This window comes from Lolium perenne, chromosome 3 (assembly GCF_019359855.2).
Source record: "Lolium perenne isolate Kyuss_39 chromosome 3, Kyuss_2.0, whole genome shotgun sequence".
Classification (NCBI taxonomy): Eukaryota; Viridiplantae; Streptophyta; class Magnoliopsida; order Poales; family Poaceae; genus Lolium; species Lolium perenne.
Window position 1 is genome coordinate 110,867,372 of NC_067246.2, and position 15,227 is coordinate 110,882,598.

The window sequence follows — 15,227 nt, forward strand, 5'->3', positions numbered from 1 at the left end:
ACCACATGTAGTCGACCACAACAGGACCTGGCAACAACACCTGATGCAGTGCTAAATTCTTGAGAACCAGACATGAGACACTTGAAGGGCATAGCAAATAAGAGCAAGCATGTAATACTAAGCAGGATTAAACTACCAGTATGAGAAACGTAGCTAATGATTATTGCAAATTGTGTTGGCGTGATCTTGTTTCAGATGTATACGAAATATGATGCGCGACCACGTATTATCTCTACAACACAATATAGTAAATATATATAGGCAGTGATGGTTGGCAGGTAGCAAATGAAGAATGACCAAGGATATGTTTCATTTTAGTAAATACAAATAATTATTAGCTAATGAAAAGGAGCTACAAAAAACAGGGTCCATAGCCCTGACAGACGAAAAATATGATTTAAGTACAACTCCAATACCCAGGATGCTAATTAAGCTAGAATTGAACGTGAAAAATTATGCAGGAGAAAGTGGTGAGCCGTAGAAGTCCATTTTTGCAGCTCGATGAACCTTTTGCAGTTTTATTTTGAACTTCTTGGACCATGGTATACAAGTCCACATACTTGGACGGTTCAAAAGAATACTTATTGTCCAACCTCTGACAGGATAAAATCAGGTCAGTTGGCAGGAAAGAAAATTGTAATCTGAGGTCACCAAAAGAGATAGTAACACTATGAAGTAGCCAGTACGTAAACCTATCTAAAGTAGATATAACTTATTACAATAAGAACATGATCTACTGTACATATCGATGACAGGAGGTAAACCATTTCATTAATAGTAATTTCTTGCATGGGGTACATAAACGGGGGAAGAGAGAGAGAGAGAGAGAGATTGGGGCTTACCCAGTTGGGGAGGGACGAAGAGGAGGGAAGACAGCCGGTATATCCTCGCCTGCTCGTCCTCCAGGACGCTTCTCGCGGGATGCGGGCTGCCCCAGGTGGCCGCCGCTGCTGATGCAATCCGTCCATTTTTCACAATTACCGTAGCAGCTCCAAATTTATCTGGTGCTCAAAAGCAGAGAACAATTGGAAAATTAGCAGCAGTGTGAAGGAATTTCTTGTTTAAGCAAGACCAGCAAGACTTAATGAAAAGGAAAGGTTAGCCACACTGCTAGAATACAGTTTTACTGAACCACGACAAACCCAACAGGTTTTCCCTTCATAAGGACACAAATAAATTGTGTTCAAGTGGCAGATGAATCAACTCAGGTATTTGGAGGACTGCATGACAATAGTCATAGGACTAAAATAAGAAAGGCAAGGCAAGTATCTGCACCAAGCATCCGAAATAAGTAGCAAAAATATATAGTTTGGAGCACACAGTAAATGGAGGGCAAAGCTAGAATTAGACGTGAAAAACAACAGAGTATCTAATTAATTGTTTTTGCTCACTTGAGCAAGAACCCAAAAATTGTTGCTTTGGAGGACACGGAACTTGGTGACCTAGGGTCAGCTATGTCTTGAATCTCCATTGCCAGTTCAGCACCAATTTGTATACTATGTTGTGTCAGTCCTAGAAAAGGCAATGACAAGTAATCTAAGCTGAGCAGCCATTTAAATAATAATAAAATATAATGATGATTCAGTTCTAAATACAAATCTGAGCTTTTTATTTAGCAAGGCACCAACATGTAAGAACTATAGTGGTCTCCACATACATGATGATGATACCAATTATATCTGGTAAAAGCAACTCAGGCTGTACTTGCTGATACTATGTACCACATAGGTACAAACACACAAAAATTCATCGCATCTCTGACATGCGAGAGCATACCAATTCATTAAAAAGGTTACGAAAGATCTAAAGAAATAAAGGGCTTACAAAGAAATAATTGACAGTTGAGTAAATTCCGATTTTAACCTGCACTCCTGTAGCTGCAATAGCTCTACAACCAGCTTTAGGAGGTAGTCAGGTATTGCCTGCCTGTAGTCCTCCAAGCTACCATAGATCCCACATCATCAAGACAACAAGATAACAATCCTTGTAACAATGCAAATAGATGAGAAATGAAATGCATACTACATCGTAAGCACTACACACTGATAAGGTCCGACATATATCCATGTACTCATATTCCGGAGTCCAGGGGATGAGGCAAAATCACAACCAAAAAGCACAATTCGTTGATTAAGATTAGTGAGGGGTGCTGAATGTCAATGAGGATGGAGTTGCACATGTAACTACAATTATAAGCCAACTCAATGAAAGCACAACATTCCCTCTGAAGCTACTAAATTAATTATAATTCGGGACAACATTCCATCTGAAGCTACTCAGTAACTTTTCAAAAACTACATCTGCACCAGATTCTCTCAAAACAGATTCCTTGGTGTAAGCAGTAAATAACAAAGCCAAAAGAGCACACAAATAACTGTCTTGAATTTTGTCAATCTCACTATCAGAGAAGCAAGAACTTCGTTCAATAAAAAAAGAGAAGCAAGAACTGAATAATGCCTGGTTACTAATCTCGTGCATCACCTTCTAGAAATGTGTCTGAACTTCCCTTGACTTTTATGCCATCTTATTTGTTTCCAGAAAAATAGCAAGAAAAGACTTGATTCGATCAAAGCTAATCTCACACCTAGCTATCCAAAGCTTTCACTTAAGACGACCGGTGCAATTCTTTTCCATATTCGATTCGTCGAACTGGGTTTCTGATCTAGCCACTAAAAATTAATTTATTGTATGGGCACTGCACAACCCGAGAAACTACATCTTGATGGTAGGTTGTTACCATACTTTCTTTGGGCAACAAATACTTATAGATGTATGCTGATTACCGATTAATTTGTCTACATTATATGTTGTAGCTATAGTAATGGATGTCTATATTTGTGCCAGTGTCATTTAGGGAATTTTCCATTACGTTGTATACGATTGAGACAAAACAAGTAAAATAAAAAACCTAACGGGGTTTTAGATTAAATCATACAAGGCTCCAATAAACTATAAAGTGAGTTTATATGCACCATTAAAAAGCACATACTACTAATGGCTGTAACACTTCAGACTACAAATATGGGCAACAAACTATTTCATCGTTAAGGAAGGATAACCCCAAATATATGAGAATTAAAGTGAAAGAATGAACCACAAATGTGCACCACTGCACATGTAACATGCTAGGAACAGGCTGCTACCAACCAGCAGATCGCGGACAATGGCAAAGGTATATTAGTGCCACTTCTCAGTTGCCACCAAAGTTGCACGAATAATTATACGTAAAAAAATGGTCACCTCTTTAGTAACTAAACTAAATGAAGATATCCATTGCCAAATAACTCTATAAGATACCTAGTAAGGAAAAATATCTAGTCCTCACTTGTCAATGGAAAGAATCACCGTTGGTGCCATATCTCCGGACTCCAAGTGTCACTCAAGTCTAGATCTGGATTTTGCCTCCTGTAAATACAGGACATAAACGTAATGTCCATAATAGCAAGAATCTAAACTCTTAACCAATAACTAATTACAAAAAATAAAGAGACATGATTATAGGTTGATGCACATAATCTCACCTTCCGAATCTTCAAGTAGTGACTTAGTTCATCAAGATTAAAGAGATGACTTTTGCCATGAGCTGCTGAATAAAGTGTGCAACCCAGAATTAGAGACTTCCACATTTTGTACATGGATCAAGTAGTTTAAAGTGCAATACATACACTTCAGTTTATAGAATCTGATAAAATGGAGATAATGTAGGTGAGGGCTAAAAGGCACTTCGGGTTCCCAAGAATATAAGTCACACAGTGAGTTGCTACTCTGAAATCAAATCATTTTTCTAGAGAAAGAAAAGGTCATTTATAGGTGAAAGAATTATATTGGCAGAGTAGATGATTGAATGTTGTTCCACGAAAAATCAAATAGCTCATGGTCAAACATTTTTAAAGCCAACACAATCAGCTTGACATGCATCCTATCACATCAACAAAAAAAGATGGAGTTTCGACAATACTAAATCTGTGTTTTATGTAAACACCAAAGCTCATAATTATTACTAACTGACATCTCAAATTTGTTACAATTTAGTAGATAAAAAGCAGCCTAACACATGACCTGAGAAGCAAAAAGGAATATATGAGCATAAAATTATATTGCAACATACTTTTAGTGGTTATAGCTCGACAATTATAATCTGATGGATCAGACATGTAAGATTCAATAAAGTTTGACAACACTATTTACTTATGCAACATGCTGATGTGACTGCAATTGAGGCGATAATGGGATTAGAAAAGGTGAAAGTGACAATTAAAGATCTGGAAGAGTGTTTGGCATATGTGGTTTCAAATCATTCAAGATGACAAGCTATGAAAGAAGCCACATAATAACATTTTAGTAATACTTCTAGAACATCATCGAGGGTTCTCAACTTAATCTGTTTAAATCAAGTAAGAAACAAAGATTGAAATACTATGTATATCTTGGTACTGATTGAGCTCTTATTTGGAGGCACTAAAAGGGAATATTGAGTATTTTGTAGGGCTGACCCCTTCTGGTTTTGTTTGTAAACCATTTCAGATACCATACCTGTTTCTGATTTAGGTTTCTTCTTCTTTCTATGCACATCCTGATGAGCCTGAGCTTCCCGAGCTTTCTACAACCGCACACTGCGACCCTGCCTCTACAAACATTTTACAAAAAACATGAATTAGCACAATAAGAACTGAACGTTATAGCAAATTATCCAAACAAAATTGAAGTTTCTGAAATATCAAATCGTTTACTCAAGCTTTACCGTGCTTAATGCTCTGGTTGACACACAATGATGGTCAGGAAACATCTTATAAGCAAATGAGCGGGGCAGTACACCTTGGTTCGACATCCTCATTCTTCTTTGAGGAAACAACAGTCTGCACTCCTCCTGTGATTGGGTAAAGGTTAAATTGGCTACACAGGATCTATGGTACGCTGTTATATAATTTAGTCCAATTAGAATAAAAGCTACGATAAAAGCCTGATATGCAAATTGAGAAAGTTGTGTCTGAATTTTTTTGGGATGGAAACATAGCTTCACATCTCAGGAAATGTTGAAAAAGGCTTTGCATACATATGTCATCACAATGTATACATCAGGAGCCCCTAAAAACAACAAACCAGTAGAGAGAATCGTATAAACAAGGGGGAAGGGAGCTGCAGGTTTGGTGAGCTCGCCCATGAAGGCGTGGGCAAATCATCCAACAGTAGATCTGATGAGAAATTTTGGAAAAAATGGAACGCCAGCCGGACACACTAAATAGGATAGAAGCAGAGAAGTCTCACCGTGGAGTTGTACCTGTGTAACATGGTCGCCGGATTCCGAGCTGGCAGAGGAAGGAAATCCTCCGCTGCTCCAAACCCTGTCGTCGTCTCCAACACCAGCGCCCCCACGGAGGGCTTCCTCCTCCACCCCCTCGGCAACTGTGTTGAAGGGAGCTTGACGACGAAGACATGCCGGGACGGAGCGAGATGCGCGCGAAGAGAGGAGGAGGAGCGGCGGCCTCGGCGGCACCAAGGGCGACGGGGAGGATTAGGAATACAAAGGGGAGAAGGAGAATAGATCTTGGGCACCTGTGTTCCATATGAGCTTGGCCGTGGCATGAGGTTCAGGTTATCAGCCGCATCCGCCGTCCACGGAGCTCTACCAACTGTTCCCCGGGGAAGTATGGCGCGCGGCGGGTGGTGCGAGCAGCGGGCGGTGGTTGGTGACGGTGGTTGTGGCCTGCCGCCGCGCCGAGGCTCCGCCGGCGACCATGACGGCGCCGCTCCTCCGCCGGTGGGAGGCGGGCGCGAGCGATTGGGCGAGGAGATCGCAAGGGGATTTGGGAGGAGAGGCTCGGGAGGGGATTGGGGAAGACGAGCACGCGAGGCGATTGGCGGGCCGGCGGCTAGGGTTTCCCTCCGTGGGATGCTGCCTTTTATACCTATACCGCTGAAATATCGAAAATACCCCTGCGGGGTGGAGATCCCTGGCCGACGCCAATGTGCACCGACAGAGATCCCAGCCACGGTCGCTGACGTGCGGGCCCGACAAAGGTGGGGCCCACATGGCAGCCGGAGGCGGGTAACAATTGGCCGTTGCATGGGGTTAGCTAGCAGAATTGAGCCAGAAATCAACGGCCGAGATTACCCTGCCAGGAAGATCGGACGGTGGAGAAGCTCCAATCGCTGTGAAGCCCCCATGGGGGGGCAGCTATTATACCTTGAGATTGTCGGTGCATCAGTGCATGCATGTGCAACTTGCTTGTTATTTCTTGCATGCATGCACGTAGCTTCTAGCCACATAAAAACTGCTATAGGTACGCGAAGCTGCTCTATTTGTTGCATGAGTGCGCACAACAAATAAATTAGGTTAGCACACACATGTACATGTTACACTAGCTTGGGTTGCGTTTGTGTCTAGCTTAGCCGCGCCGCAACCCGGTAGTGCTGACGATGCCGATGGTGGTAGGTATGATGCCATTTACCATGCCACCGACGCCACCGATGGTAGGAACAACAAGCTAACCATGTTAGTGATTGTAAGGACACCGTCGTCGGTTCCGACGACCAAAGAGACGGTGATGACAGTGCCGCCGATGACATGAGTGACATATGGGATGTCGATGGGCAACTTGGGGATGGTGATGTAGATGCTGATCGAGGAAGTGCCTTTGGTCTGTGATGTTGCATATGTTCGTTCGATTTGTTGTGAAACGCACACACAATATATGTTGTGAACTCACACGCAAGATGCTTCATGGTTTTCGCGGTGTATGATATAATTGTAGGTTTTCAATGTTGTATATGTGTGTTTAATTTGTAACAAACCCACACGCGATAAGCTGTGAACACACACGCGATATGTTGTATGGTTTTCAAGGCGTATGATATAATTGTAGGGTTTCAATGTTGTATACGTATGTTTAATTTGTAACAGACCCACCCGCATATACGTATGTTTAATTTGTAACAAACCCACCTGTGATATGTTGTGAACACACACGCGATATGTTGTATGGTTTTCACGGCGTATGATATAATTGTAGGTTTCAATGTTGTATATGTGTGTTTAATTTGTAACAGACCCACCCACGATATGTTGTGAACACACGCGCGAGATGTTGTATGGTTTTCGCGACGTATGATGTAATTGTAGGGCTTCAATGTTGTATACGTGTGTTTGATTTGTAACAAATTCATATCTATTTTGTTGTGAACTCACATGCGAGATGTTGCATAGTTTTATGGGAGTTTAATACATGTTTGTGTTCTCAAATTTTCTAATTTGCAGATGTGACAAAAATTTGTAACAAACTCGTACGAGTTTTGTTGCGAATACACATGCGAGATGTTGTAGTGTTTTCTAGCCCTTTTGGCACAAGTTATTTTCTCTCGAATTTTCGATGTTGAAATAATGATTTTAAAATGTAACAAAATAGTATATATTTTGTTGTGAAAGAGTGCATCAGACGTTGCAAGATTTCTTGGGAGATCGCAACATGTTTGTGTCTTTCCTTGGATTTTTCGATGGTACTTTACGCGCTTCTCAAAATGTTGCAAACACAAAAGATCCCCATTTTTTGTTTAACAAATTTTTTTGTTCTCATAATTATTTTTGTATTTAACCCGACGTTTTGTTGTAACTTCAACATTTTACATGCATACTTCTAATTTAATTGTAGGTGGTGCTAGCAAATTATAGTTTTAGTACTCCCTCCGATCCAAATTAATTGACTTCACTTTATCTAGAAACAAATGTACCTAAATGTATTTTTTACTAAATACATACATATCTAGATAAAGCGGAGCCAACTAATTGTAAAAGGAAAAGAGTACATTTAGCAAACAATCACCCTTGTCCATGGAGAGTCAAGTCACATGTAGTAACAATGACTAGCATCATCCATAGTAGAGGAAGTAGTAACATCCAGGTACCACGTGTAGTGATCCACAGTGGCTTCAGCAGATTCAACAGGCAGCGCCATTGAGTGGGCTCGACTGCACATGGGATGTAGTGCGTGCAAATTCTGATCCGCGCGACCCAACTAGACCAGCGTGACAGCGACAGGACCAGCTTACTCGGGTGCATCCGAAAGCCCGCGACAGCGATGCATGTGTTGCAGCGATGCCGTTCGATACGTCACATCAGACGGCGCGCATACAACCGATCTTTCGTCCGCGGATCGGGCGACCGACGCCTAGCGCGGCCCATGTTCATGCTGCTTTGTTCAAGTTCACAGATCGGATGGGGGTCGGCGTCGTAATCAGGAACCACATTGGTAACTTCCTAGCTGCTTGGAGCCAGGTACTTTATGAGGTTACGGCGCCTGAAATTGCAGAAGCACAAGCCATCAGATGTGCAGTCTCCCTCGCTCGTGATGAAGGCCTGAACAAGATCATCTTGGTCTCGGATTGTCTCTCCGTCATTCATAGGATCAATTGCAAGATGAAGGATCGCTCTTTGGTGAGAGTTGTGGTCGAGGATATCAAAACCCTCGCCGCGTCTAGAACATGGGTGTCTTTCCGCCATGTTAATCTTTTGTGTCATCTGTCCCGGAGTTTCTCAGGGACAAACTTTGTATTGATGTTATTTGATCAATAAAGTGCTGAATTATGTCAAAAAAAGCAGGGGTTGGAGAGGTTGCGCGGCCCCGTCGCGTTGAACTCCCACGCCGGCGGCTTACCGCCGCCTCCGCTGCTCCCCATCCCTGGGCAGAGTGGCGGTTCGCTGGCGGGGAAGGAAAGCGGAATGGGGAAGGAGGAAGAGTTTGACGCGGCGTTTTGTTGTTGTTGTCTTTTTCCGCCTCCTCGTCATGCGCTTAAGCGGTGGCGCGGGCCGAAAATGTGTCAGGAATCAGCTCCAGCCGATGCAAACCTGGTCTAAATATGTGTCTCGGACGCGTCTCTGAGTTTGCGTGAACGCGCAAAGTGTCTACTCACGTATGGCAGACGTTTTGTCGGACCCGCCTAGCAGTGATCCAGGCTCGATGCGTCTTCTAAACCGCGCAGTTACTGACGTCGAGGCTTCGCTTAGGCAGTCTGCGGCCGCGTAATGGTGATGCCTCGCGTGGCGCGCGGCCGTCCCCTACCTCTGCGCACGACGTAATGGCGATGCCACGCATGCCGCGGCCGTCGCCTGCCTCCGGCCTATATAAACAGGGGCGCACGCATCTCATCTCCTCCCACACTAAACCCTAGCCGCCGCCGCTCAACCTCCGCCTTTACCACCATGAGCAGCGCCGACCGTGGCCAGGCTGCCACGCCTCCACCTCCACCTCCAACTCCACCTCCCCCGGCCTCGAGCTCCAACGAGGAGTTCGACGATGACGACAGCACCGACGACCTCCTCGACCCGGTCAGGGACGCGAATGATAAGGGGTGGCCCGATCTTCTCAGTAAGCAACGGTGGTGATGATGATCACGGGGTGATTGCAGCGGAGGTAACTTGATGAAGTGGATGATAACTTGTATGACGCAACGAGATCTCTCGATTGGTCCCTGTCGCCAATGCAACAGCTCTCAACCCTGCAAGATATTCGCAACTCCACACACTTGCGCACGTAGCCGCCGACCACGAAGCGGTAAGTTGCAACCTTCTAATTCCCAATGGAACAACAGATTACACAAGACTTTCAGATCTACACAATATCAACCAATATGGTGTAGGGAATTCAATAGTTTTGCAGAGCAAACAACTAAGAACTAGGGTTTATCTTAAACATGGTCTAAAGCAGTTAGGGGGGCGTCCTGGGCACTTATATAGGTGTTCGGGACGAGTTCTGGTAGAAAAGATACAAGAATAACCGACCCAGAATAGATCTGGTCGAGACAGACTCGGACACGGCCGGTCTGGGGGTCGGTCGACCGAGCCTGGGACCGGGCTGGCCGGTTCAAACCGGGCCAGTGATCGGGTTGCAACCGGGCGCTGGAATTGTCGTGCAGTAACGTCTCTGTTTGGCATCAGCGTGGCGCCCGGTTGGCGCCAGGGTGGATCCGGCCTGCCGCCCGGTTGGACCGGGCCAGGGACCGGGCGCGCCGGTGTGGCGGGCGGTCTGACCGGGTGCTGGGCCGGCCTGGACTTCGTCTTCTCCTCTCGCACATGCCTACCGCTCCTCCCTTGCGCGTCCATGAGATATCTTCATGTCCAGCTCCTTGTCCAGCTCCACGTCCATCTTCACGTCCAGCTGCTCCTCTCCTCCTCGTGCGATGCTTGTCTCCTCTTCATACCTGATTATACATAAGTAATAGGACTTAGGTAGTATAAAGTTCTGATCAATCAAAGTATCGTTTAGGAACAAGTTCACCTGTTGTTTAAGTAGTTTCGCACGAGCTCTTGTAATAGGTCCAATCCGAACTTCATTGGACTTGAGCTTCACAGCAGGTTCATCTTCATTTGGTAATGACGGAGGTGGTAGTGTGGTAGGGATGTCCTCATCATCTCTCCCCCCTTCAAAAGGCGTCGACCTCGACGCTCCAAGGTCTTCTCCGTCATATGGTGTCAAATCAGCAACATTGAAAGAATTACTGACACCAAACTCATCAAGTGGAAGATCTATCGAGTATGCATTATCATTGATCTTGGCAAGCACTTTGTAAGGACCAGCACCACGAGGAACTAACTTGGACTTCCGTAGCTTCGGGAACCTATCCTTGCGAAAATGTACCGAGACCATATCACCAGGATTGAACAACATCTTCTTACGCTTCTTGTTCATCCTTGCAACATTGCTCTTGCCTTTCTTCTCTATCAACTCTTTAGTCTTCACATGGATCTTTCGCACAAAATCTGCCCTCTTGGATGCCTCCATATTAACTCTCTCATGTATGGGCAAAGGCAACAAGTCAAGTGGAGTAATGGGTTTGAAACCATACACCACCTCAAAAGGACACAGCTTCGTGGTAGAATGTACTGCCATGTTGTAAGCAAACTCCACATACGGCAAACACTCTTCCCACTCCTTCAGATTCTTCTTGATCATGGATCTCAACAGTTGTCACAATGTTCTATTCACCACTTCAGTTTGTCCATCAGTTTGGGGATGATAAGTAGTACTGAAAAGTAGCTTCGTCCCCAACTTTCTCCACAGCGTCTTCCAGAAGTAGCTCATAAACTTCATGTCACGATCAGAAACAATAGTCTTCAGGACTCCATGTAGTCGTACAACCTCCCTGAAAAACAGGTTAGCAATATGCGACGCATCGTCACTTTTGTGGCAGGCAATAAAATGTGATATTTTAGAAAATCTGTCCACTACCACAAATATAGAATCATGGCCTCTTTTAGTACGCGGCAAACCCAACACAAAATCCATACTTATATCCTTCCATGGTGTAGTAGGTTCCGGTAAAGGAGTATACAAACCGTGAGGCTTCAGCTTGGACTTGGACTTGTTGCAAGTAATACACCTCTTCACATACCTGTCCACATCCCGCCTCATCTTTGGCCAATAAAAGTGGTCAGCTAGCATGAGTAGCGTCTTCTCACGCCCAAAGTGACCCATCAAACCTCCAACATGTGATTCCTGCAATAAGAGGAAACGCACAGACGATTCTGGAACACATAGTTTGTTAGCTCTAAACAAGAACCCATCATGTATGTGATATTTTTCCCATGCTTTACCAATAGCACACAAGCGATATGGTTCAGCAAAATCATGATCAGTAGCATACAAATCACATAGTACTTCTAATCCAGGAATTTTAACATCAAGTTGAGTTAATAGCATATTCTTCCTAGATAGAGCATCAGCAACAATATTATCTTTTCCCTTCTTATGCTTAATAATGTATGGAAAGACTCAATGAACTCAACCCACTTAGCAAGATGCTTATGCAAAGTAGACTGAGCTTTCAGGTATTTTAAAGCTTCATGATCAAAATGTATAATAAATTTTTTTGACCACAAGTAATGTTGTCAAACCTCAAGAACTCTAATTAAAGCAAACAATTCTTTATCATAGATAGGATAGTTCAACTTAGCACCAGAAAGTTTCTCAGAAAAATATGCAATTGGGCGACCCTCTTGCATCAACACACCACCAATTCCAATACCACAAGCATCACATTCAATCTCAAATTGCTTATTGAAATCAGGAAGTGCAAGCAACGGTGCAGAAGTTAACAACCTCTTAAGTTCATCAAAAGCATGATCTTGGGCTGCGCCCCACTCAAATATTACACCCTTTTTAGTTAAGTCATTCAAAGGTGCAGCAATAGTACTAAAGTTGGCACAAAACTTCTATAAACCCAGCTAGACCATTAAAACTTCTTACTTGACTCACATTCATGGGAGTAGGCCAATTTTTAATAGCTTCAATTTTAGACACATCTACTTCTACTCCCTGCTGAGAGACAACATAACCCAGAAATATGACCTTATCTTTGCAAAATGTGCACTTCTCAAGATTACCATAGAGTTTATTATCACGCAACACTTGCAAAACATGTCGAATATGTATAGTATGATCAGATTCATTGCGGCTGTAGATTAATATGTCATCAAAGTACACAACCACTAACTTGCCAATAAATTCACGCAAAACATGGTTCACCAGTCTCATGAAAGTGCTAGGTGCATTAGTCAAACCAAAAGGCATTACTAACCACTCATATAAACCAAATTTTGTTTTAAAGGTTGTTTTCCATTCATCCCCTTCTTTCATCCTAATTTGATGATAACCACTACGCAAATCAATTTTACAGAAAACAGCAGCACCACTCAATTCATCTAGCATATCCTCTAACTGGGGAATAGGATGACGATATTGAATAGTAATGTTGTTTATCGCTCTACAATCTACGCACATACGTCAAGTACCATCTTTCTTAGGAACTAGAATAACAGGAACATCACAAGGACTAAGGCTTATTCGGATATAACATTTGTCGAGTAGCGCTTGTACTTGCTTCTGTATCTCCTTCGTTTCTTCGGGGTTCGTTCTATATGGTGCCCGATTGGGTAGCGAAGCTCCGGGGATCAAGTCGATTTGATGCTCAATACCTCGCAATGGTGGTAGTCCTGCGGGTACCTCATCCGGAAACGCATCGCCAAATTCCTGCAAAACATTAGAAACACCAAGATGAAGAGGGGTCATGTCGTTAGAAACCAAAACCGTACCCATGTACAAGAGCACAAGAGGCATGGATGTAGGATCCTCACTAAATTCTCGCATGTCTTCTTTGGTGGCTAATGAGACTAAGGAATGCACTCTCTCACTCTTCGTTATATCACTCACGACATTACAATTCTCTCTCCTATCTAAAGAAGCATCCTCCAAGTTTACTTCAACTTTCTGACGAGATTCATTGACAATTTGCTGCGGTGACATAGGCTGTAGATTGATTTTCTTGCCCTTGAACTCCAAGTGATATGTATTAGCACGACCATTGTGTTGAATAGAACGGTCATAGAGCCAAGGCCGACCCAATAGTAGGTGACACACCGTCATAGGAACCACATCAAAATCAATGGAATCCTTATACGGTCCAATAGCAAATTCAACACGCACCATGTGGTTTACCTTCATCTCACCATTGTCGCTCAACCACTGAATATAGTATGGATGCGGATGCGGTAGATACTTCAACTTCAGCTTGGTACATAACTCCTTGCTTGCTAAATTGCGGCAACTCCCGCCATCAAGAATGACCTTGCAAGCCTTGTCAGGACTAACTAAAGCCTTTGTTTGGAAAAAATTGCAGCGCTGAGTAGATGCACTAGGCAACACATTAAGAGCGCGCTGTGACACAACAATGGTGCGAGCATCAGACGGATATGCATCTTCACCATCAGTGTCATAGTCATCATCTTTTGGAGCATTAGGATCAACATCATCTCCAGTCTCATACTCATTGTCCTCATTGATAATCATGACTTTGCGGTTAGGACAATCTCTCTTGAAGTGACCTTTGCCACCACATGTATGACAAGCCATATCACAATTGCGCGCAGTAGACATGTTAGAGCCACTCGTACTGGCAGTAGATTCAGACTTCTTTGCGTTAGACACATTGGAGACCAGCTTGCTAGACGGAGTAGAGTAAGGTGCGGAGCGCGTCGATGGTGCCGGCGCCGTAGGTGGGGGCGCACGAGGCGTGAAGCGCCCAGCTCCTGAAGCTCGACCTTTAACCTTTGCTTCGTCAGCCAACTGTGATTCAGCTTCTCTTGCATGATGTAGCAACTCATTCATAGTGGTGTAAATGTAATGACGAACAATGCCTTTGATGTCATACTTCAAACCATTGAGAAAACGAGTCAGTGTCATCTCAAGGGATTCTTTGACACGGCCACGCTGCATGAGCATCTCCATCTCCATGTAGTATTCATCAACAGTCTTCACACCTTGTCTCAATAGAGTCAACTTATCAAATATATTGCGCAAGTAATTTGTGGGCACAAAACGCTCGGTCATTGCCGCCTTCATAGCACGCCATGTGATAATAGGCGGTTCACCATCTTCTTCGTGAGCACTCACATATCGATCCCACCAACGCAAAGCATAACCATCAAATTCAGAAGAAGCAAGCTTGATCTTCCGATCTTCGGTGTAATTATGTAGGCGCCACAGCTTCTCAATCTTTAGCTCCCAAGTGAGGTATTCTTCAACATCAGCACCTCCTTCAAACGTGGGTATGGAGAACTTAGGCTTACCCAATCCATCTTCTTCCTCAAACCCACAACCTGGACGTCGTTGGTCAGCAAGACCACGAGGGCGATTACCACGTGGCGCACCACGAGCATTGTGGGCGTCATATTGAAGCTCAGGATCTTCGTCATCTTCTTGTTGTTGGGCGGTCAAATTCTCAACAGCTAGTTGATACGTCTCCGACGTATCGATAATTTCTTATGTTCCATGCCACATTATTGATGATATCTACATGTTTTATGCACACTTTATGTCATATTCATGCATTTTCTGGAACTAACCTATTAACAAGATGCCGAAGTGTCAGTTCCTGTTTTCTGCTGTTTTTGGTTTCAGAAATCCTAGTAAAGAAATATTCTCGGAATTGGACGAAATCAACGCCCAGGTTCCTATTTTGCCCGGAAGCATCCAGAACACCCGGGAAGGACCAGAGGGGGGCCACAGGCCACCCAGACCATAGGCCGGCGCGGCCCAGGCCCTGGCCGCGCCACCCTATAGTGTCGGCGCCCCTTCAACCTTCTGACGCCGCCTCTTCGCCTATATAAAGCCCCTCGACCTAAAACCTCGAGACGGAAAAGCCACGGTACGAGAAACCTTCCAGAGCCGCCGCCATCACGA

General features: G+C 44.0%; 1 long non-coding RNA gene across 6 annotated transcripts; it reads right to left on the reverse strand.

Annotated features, from left to right (window-relative positions):
- Nucleotides 1–293: 293 nt before the first annotated feature.
- On the reverse strand, nucleotides 294–5,596 carry LOC127342172 (uncharacterized). Of its 6 annotated transcripts, none has more exons than XR_007876294.2 (8): nucleotides 5,279–5,596; nucleotides 4,742–4,867; nucleotides 4,534–4,627; nucleotides 3,522–3,586; nucleotides 3,326–3,405; nucleotides 1,825–1,941; nucleotides 843–1,001; nucleotides 294–595 (listed from the first exon to the last, which is right to left on the reverse strand). It is a non-coding gene; the product is annotated as an uncharacterized lncRNA (long non-coding RNA). The 6 variants fall into 6 exon arrangements; XR_007876297.2 differs by having other exon boundaries at nucleotides 1,864–1,941; nucleotides 5,266–5,596; XR_007876293.2 differs by having other exon boundaries at nucleotides 5,266–5,596.
- Nucleotides 5,597–15,227: the final 9,631 nt, after the last annotated feature.